Raw genomic sequence first — 10,945 nt, 5'->3', positions numbered from 1 at the left:
AATTTACCTACATAATGTCAATCTATTTAGCAACAAAGAGCAACAAGAGCTTATTGTTAGGTGACCAAGGTTTGTTACTTAAATTTTTTTGTGTATAGCATAAAGGTTAACCCTAAAAGGTTCTGTCCATACCTGGGGACACTCCGGGGTTTGCCCGGAGACCGAGGGTGGCTTCTCTGGGTCTCCTGGACACTGCAGAGAACCTCTGGGTCATGAGAGCGGCGTTAAGCCCACGCCCCACTCCCCACCCACTTCCCCTTCCTGCCACCTATAATTTTTAAGCTTTTGTGGCTAGCCCCACCCACTGACATCAGTAGACCTGCATCCAGAAGCAGGAGCGCTCCGGGTAGGGATGGTTCTATTCTATGGTGCCAAACAGGCGGCTCGGGCATGGGTTGACCTCAAACCAGTCATAATAATGAGTAAGGAGGTTTTACTGAGAGTGGTAGGTATGTGGACTGGAACAAACTCCCAGCAGAAGTGGGAAAACTGGGAAATCCGCAAATTTGTGGCATGTCTGTGTCCCTCAGGCCTGGTGTTTAACACCACTGATCTAGACCAACGCGCTTAATAGGCCGGTTGAAAGGAAGATCCTTGATCTCCCCAACCAATGACTTCACCACCTGGCGCCGCATGTCAATAAAATGTGGAGAGCTAGAATATGATGTCATATCCCGCCGCTCAGCAGCCAGAAGCGGGTGGCTCGTGGCGCTCTACCGGTTTAGACCTAGGGCAGCGCCCATGACAAAAACGCCACGGCCGGAGCATCTGAAGTATAAGCTGCTGCCTTCTTAGAATTCTTGGTGCTTTCTTCGGAAGGCGACACTTTTTTTTATAGTCCAGTGGCGCTTTAACGCACGTGCTCCACTCCGATAGCATTCATTGTCAGCGACGTGAATAGTCACGCTGGGAATGCCAACCACATGAAGCGCATTTAGAAAACACATTTAGAGACCAGTGGTTGCCTCTTGCGCTCTTCGGGCTGCTTTCACATGGAGGGACAGAGAGCTCTTTCGTGCATCTTAATGTACTTTATCAAGCATCTTCGGTATTCCGAAATTACTTTTTTTTCTCCTCTTTGAAAGAGTACTTGGAATTTTTCGCAAACTAATAGCTTTTTTATCAGGCATGAAAGGCTGTTCAAATCCATTCGCTTCTGTGTCACACACCGTGTAAAAAAAATGTTTAAAGGTTTGCTCGGTGATTACGCAGCCAACGGTGGATCCCGCGGTACGCCGCGCAGGTGCAAATAATTAAAATGCAGTCTTTAAGGTTAATTGGTTTTATTTACCGCAAACATCATTTTAATTCTTTAATGTTTATAGAACATATTTTGCATCCATGCTCCTCAATTAGGTATGTAATAGAAAGCGCCGTTATTACAGAAAGTCTGGTAAGTACATCTGGCAACGAAAGATGGAATGGGACAATGCAAGAGCCGTACGGCCATTAAAGAAACATTCCCGCACACGTGTGTTTATTTAGGTTTCATTTCCCAACCGGTCAAGGAAAAGCAAATACTATGTTTATATACAATCGAAAAATTCGACGGCTTAGCCTGTTAAGCTACTGTTCCCCAAAACGTAATTTCTTTAAAAAATGTAATTAAAATGTAACGTCCCCTGCTGACATCTTGAGGGGATTAAGCCACATGTAATGAATAGACCCTTAAACCTCCATATAAGTGGATCTTAAAGAAGTATTTTAAGTTGCAGCTGCGTATTCTGGCCTTGGCCCAGGGCTTTAGGTCGATGGAACGGCAACCCCTCTGCCGTATGACGATCAAGCTCCTTGTAGCGCCACTGCTCAATTGGTCGGTTAAGAGGGAGATCGCTCTTCCCAACCAACACATTTACACTATGGACGGCTGTGCCGAGATGGCATACTCCTCCATAGTATAATTTAGTGCTGCGCGGCACCTTTTTAAAAGGTGGAGCACTGGGATATGACATCATATGACATCATATCCCGACACTCAACAGCAAGGATGGTGGCACAGAAAGAGCGGCTGTTGGTGCTGGACTAGGTTAGGCCCAGGGCACTTCTGAAGATAAATATGCCACTGATAGGCCAGGGGGTAGGAGTATGGATGGAACAAGGTGTGCCACATGGCAGAATTAGTAGGGGTTTTAATTAGTCACTTTCTGGTGAGAGTGGTGGCCCAGGTAAAAGTTTCACAGAGTGGCAAGTTATTTGTGTGAGTATAGAACTAGAATAAGAAAATTCAGAGTTTGTGGGTACATACACAGCCAACCCAATGCTTCGTAATCCTAAAATCTTAAAATCAATTCCTTTAGGAATTGCCAGCGTGGCTTATCCTCATGTCTACTAAAATTGTCTAGCGCCATAACAAAAAATATGGGCTCACTGAATAAACCCTCTTATAACAAACTTCCCCATACATCCAAAGCTCAACTCAGGACACCTGCGTTGAGGAGTGATAGAGGTAGACTGGGTGGGGTCAATCCCAGAAGTGGATGGGTAAGAGAAGTGGCCACCAGCTCGGCCACTCCAGAATTTGAGTGATGGTAATTGGCAAATGGTAATGTGTTTTTTATTTCCCCTAGTACATGTAATATAATCTTTGCCATGCACAAGGAAAGAAGGGCCACTCCAGGGGCAAAACTGGGTCCTGAAACTTAGCCAGCCCCGGTCTGGCCCTACTTGTATAACTGGATCAGAATGCAAAAGATTCATTGATATCCTGATGTAGCAAAAACGTTCCTTCCGCGGGGTTCCTCTCTCTCTCTCTTTAAAGTTCCTACGATGATTATTAGTTTCGGGTGTGATTTGCACTAAATCAAGTCAAGCACCATTAATTTAACTAGAGTAGCTTCCAGCTCTCCATCGGCTGGACTGGGCTATAATATCTCTCTTTTTGATGTTGTATTAACAGTTTGATCGCTCTACCTCCATTACTTGGCCATCACAATTAATTATGCATACCTCACTGTTCATATGCAACTTCAGTATTTTATACCGTGTCAGCCATATTCACTTAGCTTAGTATCAGTACAGAAAATAAAAAATCTAGTATATTTTGGTATATTTTGATTTCTTCCTTGGTTCTGTCCCCATTTTCTTTTTCTGTGGTCCAATTTTAATGACACCTGTGAGCTGAATTCTCTAGAAGTTTGTGATGATGGACCGACCACATCATATATGTTTCTACCTACACCAAGAAGGTGAAACAAAGGGGTATTAACACCTAAAAAACATTAGGGACTTTGTTAATTAACTTTGATTAGTGTATGCTAACATAATAATATTATTTTACCCAGTCTTCTGATACACAACAAACAAAATGTCCACATTAAGATACAGAGGGCAGCCATTTTGTTTTCTGACAAATATATCTGTGGATAGATTTTGCAGTAATTATATTTTTTATATCACTTATGTGTAAAATCAGCATATGTACCCATTATTGAAACAACGTGGCCAAAAATCCCTCTCTCCCTCCACTCCTTCTCCCTCTTCCTCCCTCCTTCCACTCCTTCTCTTTACCTCTACTGCTTGTCTCTCTCCCTTAATTAACTATAGCAGGGGCGTCCAACCTGCAGCCCTCCAGCTGCTGCAGGACTACATCCCATCCTCCTCAGCCAGCCCCTTAGCTGAGAGAGCATTATGGGAGATGTAGTCCTGCAGCAGCTGGAGGGCCGCAGGTTGGACGCCCCTGACCTATAGTTTCCTTAACCATCCACATCTCTTCCTCATCTTACTCTTCTCATTGTACCCCCTCAACACGGGAGGAGGAGCCACGGCAGAAGAGGATAGGACAGGTCAAAGTAGAGGGGGCAGGAAGTGGCAGGGTAGAGCAGGAGAGTAGCTGGTCAGAGCAGAGGGTGGCTTGAGGGTCGGCTCAGTGCAGAGTGGAGTGGGAGGGGCCGTTCAGAGCAAAACACTTGTGCTCATCAGGGACCAATCAGAGTACAGTAAGCGGACCGAAGTGAAAAGAAGGATACATCCTTTTTCGGTAGTGGCGGCAACAAGAACAAATGCCATCTAATTCTCATTTGGTCTTCCAAACATATTTTTCCAGATGATCTTCCCAGAGATAAAGCAATATAAAACTGAAAGCAATCCCAACACAGAAACACAAGCCAGGTGGAGAAAAACAAAGCCTCCACAAACTGTAGAGCACTTTCACTTTACGGAATGAGCTGTGGGTGCCGTATCTTCTATTATTAAACAGACATACCAGTCTCACAAGAGACCATCAAAAATTGCCAGTGCTGACTATTTTTCAAGTCATCACAGCAGGGTATTGGGAAAAGTTTTCAATTAGCAATAATCACGCCTCGGTTAAACCGTCATGGGCTACAATACTGCCACTGCGCAAAGCTGGAAAAGTGGTTGCTTTGGTATATAAAGGATATCCACCAAGAGCTTCTTAACGTTTTGGCTAGGTATGGCTGGTCATTAGATCAGGGCAGAGCATTGTGGGAGCGGTCATGCAAATTTCACTGGCGAGTGACCAATGGTTTCTCAGGAAAAGGCCTGGAAGCTCAGATCTTTCAGGCAAAATGCAAACGAGGGCCCACCTTCACGTTCCAAGACAAAATGCACTTGTTTACCTCATGGGGCTCAAAGGCTTTCCCTACTGTCAAGGGTTTGAAGAATCAAGATCTCTTTGATGAGATTACTAGAGCTGACCCCATATGCCTGTTAAGACGACAAGAGTCACACTCTTGGGTTAGGATATAACACGCAGATATGAAAGATGGGTTTGGACTAGGACAACTTGATGTGCTGCAACAGGAAAGTCCGCAGTATGGAATGAGTTGTGGGTGCCATGTTTAAAGCAATATCTTCTATTATTAAACAGACACACCAGTCTCACAAGAAACCATCAAAAAATGCCAATGCTGGCTACTTTTCAAGTCATCACGGCTGGGTATTGGAAACAGTTTTCAATTCGGAGTAATCACGCCTCAGTTAAACCCTCATGGGCTTTGATACTGCCACTGCACAAAGCTGGAGGAGTGGCAGCTTTGGTATATAAAGGACGTCCACCAAGAGCTTCTTAACGTTTTGGCTAGGTATGGCTGATCATTAGACCAGGGCAGTGCATTGTGGGTGCAGTCATGCATATTTAACTGGCAAGTGACCAATGGTTTCTCAGGAAAAGGCCTGGAAGTTCAGATCTTTCAGGCAAAATGCAAACGAGGGCCCACCTCCACGTTCTGAGGCAAAAAGCACCTCATGGGGCTCAAAGGCGTTCCCTACTGTCAAGGGTTTGAATAATCAAGATCTCTTTGATGAGATTATTAGAGCTGACCCCATATGCCTGTTAAGATGATAAGAGTCACACTTGGGTTAGGATATAACTGAGATATGAAAGACAGGTTTGGACTAGGAGAATTTGATGTGCTGCAACAGGAGGGTCCACAGTAGGGCACATAATCAAAGAGTGTCATACAAGGTGAACATAGATTATGGTGGATGACATGCTTCAAGCAGGGGTGTTTCTAGCAGTAATTTTAAAAAACAAACAGGAAGGATACACTAAGAAGTTGCTAAAGCCTTTCAGCAGTGGTGCTTTTGAAAGCAATTCCAACACAGAAGCACAAGCCAGGTGATCACACCTCGGTTAAAACCTCATGAGCTATGATACTGCCACCAGGCAAATCCAGAGGCGCAATCGCTTTGGTATATAAAGGATGTCCACCAAGATCTCGTTAACGTTTTGGCTAGGTATGGGCGGTCATTAGGCCAGGGCAGAGCATTGTGGGAGCGGTCATGCAAATATAACTGGTGAGTGACCAATGGTTTCTCAGGAAAAGGCCTGGAAGCTCAGATCTTTCAGGCAAAATGCAAACCAGGGCCCACCTTCACGTTCCGAGACAAAATGCACTTGTTTACCTCATGGGGCTCAAAGGCTTTCCCTACTGTCAAGGGTTTGAAGAATCAAGATCTCTTTGATGAGATTACTAGAGCTGACCCCATATGCCTGTTAAGACGATAAGAGTCACACTCTTGGGTTAGGATATAACACGGAGATATGAAAGATGGGTTTGGACTAGGACAACTTGATGTGCTGCAACAGGTAGGTCCGCAGTATGGAATGTGTTGTGGGTGCTGTGCTTTAAGCCATATCTTCTATTATTAAACAGACACACCAGTCTCACAAGAGACTGTCAAAATTGCCAGGGCTGACTATTTTTCAAGTCATCACAGCGGGGTATTGGGAAAAGTTTTCAATAATCACACCTCCGTTAAAACCTCATGGGCTACGATACTGCCACTGCACAAAGCTGGAGGAGTGGCAGCTTTGGTATATAAAGGATGTCCGCCAAGACCTCCTTAACGTTTTGGTTAGGTATGGGCGGTCATTAGGCCAGGGCAGAGCATTGTGGGAGCGGTCATGCAAATTTAACTGGCGAGTGACCAATGGTTTCTCAGGAAAAAAATGCACTTTTTTACCTCATGGGACTCAAAGACTTTCGCTACTGATGGGACCTTACTTTGAGCCATGCCCAATGTGACCAACAAAAAAAAAAAGAGATGTCTGTGACAGGCTATTATGTATGATGCACTGCGTGTGAGAGTTTGTGTTTGTGTGTGTATAAAATTTTATAGAATTCCGATATTTTTCGGTTGGATATTTTTCAAGCACCTTTAACCTTTTTACCATCAGGGCACAAATAGGGCTGATAAGTAAATCTAGAAGTCAAATGGTTTATATCACGAGCGTCCTACCAAGGTTATTCCTCAGGAATCGTGAAGATCTAGCTTTTCGGAAACTAAAGATGCATAATCCCTGTTTCTGGAGATGAAGGCCTATAAATCACCGCTACGTCTAAATGCCTTCATCCAAAACCCAAATACCAGATAAGGCAATTGAAGAATATGAAAAAAAAAAAATAAGAAAAACGCAGATGTTTCCATAAATCATTTTTAAATCTGAAGTGTTTGGAGAAGGATGCGCCATTATTTGGACATGTTTACCACGACGCATTAAGCAGCTATATTATTTTTTTCGTATCGCTAATCTTTCCGTGACTGGGTTCGTTGCAGTTAAACTGTCGGTTCATTCGTCATACGTACGGGCGCCTCGAATACACTCGGTGAACTGCAAATAATAAGGTGGCCGTAAGCGTGCGTTCCTCGGCCACAGGTGACGGGTTATATGTTTTGCGGATCGTAACACCCGCCCTCCGTTATTTTATATATAACGTTCCGGAATGTTCTAAATTTCAGAAAATGGGGATTTATTGGGGGTTTGGTGAGATTGACTTTGATATCATGAGGTAACTTCTTACCGTTTGCCTGTTGGCCATGAGTGGCTTTGGCTGGGAACATGGTGTGGGGGCCGCTGCCTTCATCTTCAGTCCTACGTTATTTATTTCACCAACTTCATATTTTTTTCCAAATCTGTAAAAATCTTACTTTTCATGTACCGATAAATAGTACATTTTGGATGTTTTGGCAATAAATTTAAATATTTTATGCCACGGCAACGGGAAGATCTCGCCAGGCGATGGGAAGAAGAAGACTTTTCACCGTTTCTACACGGTGGATCGATTGAGAGAAACCCTACTACAGCCCAAAGCAAGATCACGGCACATATATTGCCCTCTCATTGTGATGTGGACTCGTAAAGATTGTGACAGCCCAGGCGCATGGTTTGGGGTTGTGTCTTCTCATGGGTAGAGACATGGGTAGAGACAGTGGTAGATGTGATGGCTCGGTGCTGCCCCCACATGGTGGTACGAGGGCAAAAACCTTCACTGGGGAACGGCAGTGCGTAGTTGAGTTTCTCTCATAAAATTATTTTTCATATATTATTATTTTATGTATTATGAATACATGTTGTGACCATTATTATCTGCATTTTGTGTTTATTGATATGTAGTTGAATATATCAAGTGACTTTTGGGGAGGATGGAAGGGAAGACATGTTTATCAGGGTATGATGACACTCATAGGGGTTGCGCTGGAGCCTCGGCTGGGGTGGCTCGGGGTCAATGGGCTGGTAATGTGGGTCAGAGGATCTCTCAATCTTTCGGGTGGATCTAACTTGCTCTGTTTCCTCAATTTCACAATAAGTAGAAGTGCTGGGGTATTATCCTGTCCCTTCTTCTTACCCGTATCCACAAAGTCAAGAGCTCCTTCTCCCTGCAGAACTGTCCTCCCTGGGACGTCACATCACAGCTTTTACGTATGAATCTTTTGTCGAGTGTCCTCCTCCACTGGTCAAAGTGCTATTTAAACACGGAACTTCAGAGTTTCCCGCTTCGTCCTGCACGGCGGAATCCATTAATTCATGAATTGGATCTCGATTTAGGATAAATATTCATACATTGGCGCTTTGAGCCTGTCTGTTGTCTTTGGCGTGATTTGTCTTCTGCTTCCACGTACGTTGGTTCCAGAAGTCCTTCCGATGAAAGCTTGAAGGCCATATTCCTGGAGCATTAGTCACAGCAGATGTCAGGGAGCCAACCTCATTGCGCACGAGCCCCCTGGGAATGGAGCAAAGTCTTCCACAGCAAATGGAAACCCAGAACCTGCCGGCAGATCGGCCCCATTCGGCCCGTTTAGGCTGCTCATTTTTCCTGCTGTAAAGACCCAAACCTTGATCCTTTATTCCAGAGCCGTATGCCTATCCCATGTTTGTTTGAATTCCCTCACTCTACCACCTCTGCTGGGAGTCTGTTCTACTTATCCACCACCCTCTCAGTTAACTAAAATTGGAAGCTTTTTCTCGAGGGCTAAAAAACATTTTTCCCCCTTAAATCCATCTGTTGTGAAAAGCTAGATTGCTCAATTCGATCTCTCCCCATAAATCTTTGTAACGTTCCTTTGAGGTGTGAAACTACAATTATAAAGCAATCAATGTTTAATTGTTTATTGATTGCGACTCTCGGCTCGTCATACATGACTATTGTTATACACTGAACCGGAAGTCGCTAAAACCCGTTCGCATACAAAGAGGACGAAGATTTATTTCAAGGGGGGGGGGCGCCCGGAATCAAATATTTTATCTCTTTAAAGAAAAAAAAAAATCTGCGTCAACCATAAATAAAGAAAACTTGGATTTACCTCAAAGCGGAGCCGTGAATCAAGTCCACTTAGCATGAAGGAGATTGTTAATTAAGAGATAGCATTCGTCTTTGGAAGTGCGCTAATAAATATTCTTGTAGGCTTCGGCCCCTTGGAGAATATTACCGAGATACCACATCGAAGAGCAATTAAAAACTCCCGAGGGGGAGAACGAGGAGCCTCTTTGGCGATACGATATTACGAGACATTCCAGAAACACGTTACAGTAACATTCTAGCAAGGTTATCCACTTCATTCAATTGCAAGTATTTGAAGAAAAAAAAAAAATACGTATTTATGAAATTATTCGTAAATAAATATCACCAGCCTTTTCGGCTCAGCGGGTTTCTAGAGTGAATGGAGGAAATTTTTTTTCAGAGGAACGTTGGTTCAAATGTAGATTTTGACCCGGGTTTTGTTTATGGGAGTCTCTGTGAGAGCAAGAAACAGAATAGAAACAGATTAATCCGGCCCGTTTCTCCTCAAACCTTATGCCGTATGTCTATCCAATGCATGTTTAAATCCCCTCGATGTATTACTCTCTACCACTTCAGCTGGAAGGCTCTTCCACTTATCTACAGGGCCGGACTGGCCCACCGGGATACCGGAAAATTTCCTGGGTGGGCTGGCCGGTCAGCGGGCCGGTCAGCCAGCAGACCCACATTCAAAACAGCCGCTGAGCTGGTGCGAGCGGGATTGAAAGCGGCACCTAATGAAGTTAAAGGGGCCGGCCTGCACACACCGTGCCACCCAATGGCAGTGCCTCAGCACTTCATCCCACGTCTTAAAAGGGGTGGGACGAAGAGCTGAGGCACGGCCATTGGGCGGCGCAGTGCGTGAACACCGGCCCCTTTAACTTCATGAATGCCGGCCTCCACCCGCTGCTCTCACCAGACACCGGAAGCAGTGGTAAGTCGGGGAGGAGGGGGGTGTTATATGGGGGGGCTTAAGGCTTTTCTGGAGGCAGAGTGCCCCATGATATGCCTTTTAACCCCCTTTATGCCACTCTGCCTCTAGAAATGCCTTTTAACCCCCTTTATGCCGCTCTGCCTCTAGAAATGCCTTTTAACCCCCTTTATGCCAATCTGCCTCCAGAAATGCCTTTTAACCCCCTGTATGCCACTATGTCCCATGATATGCCCCTGGCATATAGGGGGTTAAAAGGCATTTCTAGAGGCAGAGTGGCATATAGTAGGGTATAATGCATATCAGGGAGGCAGCGTGGAAAATAAAAGGAAATAAAAACAAAAAACATATTTTTCTCAATCACAGCTTTTATTAAATATGAAAAAATAGTCTACATGAATTAATAAAGAAATAAAAGTTTCTTACCAGAATATCGTGAAGAATAATGTGATCAGTGTTTTGTTCCACTGAATAAAATGGAACTCTTTCATCTAAAATGTTCGCAGTAGTAAATGTTTTGATCCCATTATGTGTAATGTATTTCATTTATTAGGGCCTTGTAACACTTGTGCTTTCTGGCATTTAATACAAATAATGAGATAAAAAGAATGTTTTATAGTTATTTGTATGGCAAATAGTGTGACTCGGTGTGTATAAGGGGTGCGTGTGGGTATAAGAGCGCGACCGCGAGATAAACTATATGGGGCCGCTCTCCAAATGTTTCCAGGGCTGCTTTTCAATCCCAGTCCGGCCCTGCTTATCTACCACCCATTTATCACGCTACGTCTAAGCTTCTGACCTTCTAGTTTTAGATCATTATTGTGCAGACATTGGGATGTTGATCCAGCTCTTTTGTGTATCTCACTCCTATAAAAAGTGGAGCTAAGGTGCCCGGTCTTTAGAGAATCCTAGATCATGGTGACGAGCGATGCAGGTAAATGGGAAGCAGACATCATGATTTAAATCATTTGGGAATTTTTTTTTATTTATTTTT

General features: G+C 44.1%; 3 non-coding genes across 3 annotated transcripts; all 3 read right to left on the bottom strand.

The window, feature by feature from the left end:
- Positions 1-4,204: 4,204 nt before the first annotated feature.
- Positions 4,205-4,346, bottom strand: LOC128498524 (U4 spliceosomal RNA). Its single transcript, XR_008354746.1, has one exon. It is a non-coding gene; the product is annotated as a U4 spliceosomal RNA (small nuclear RNA).
- Positions 4,347-4,837: 491 nt separating this feature from the next.
- LOC128498529 (U4 spliceosomal RNA) lies at positions 4,838-4,979 on the bottom strand. The gene has a single exon (XR_008354750.1). It is a non-coding gene; the product is annotated as a U4 spliceosomal RNA (small nuclear RNA).
- Positions 4,980-6,125: 1,146 nt separating this feature from the next.
- LOC128498530 (U4 spliceosomal RNA) lies at positions 6,126-6,259 on the bottom strand. The gene has a single exon (XR_008354751.1). It is a non-coding gene; the product is annotated as a U4 spliceosomal RNA (small nuclear RNA).
- Between the last annotated feature and the right edge of the window lie 4,686 nt (positions 6,260-10,945).

The sequence above is a fragment of the Spea bombifrons genome, chromosome 5 (assembly GCF_027358695.1).
Source record: "Spea bombifrons isolate aSpeBom1 chromosome 5, aSpeBom1.2.pri, whole genome shotgun sequence".
Classification (NCBI taxonomy): Eukaryota; Metazoa; Chordata; class Amphibia; order Anura; family Pelobatidae; genus Spea; species Spea bombifrons.
Note: the sequence above shows the minus strand (reverse complement) of the source record. Positions and strands in the feature narration are given on the sequence as shown.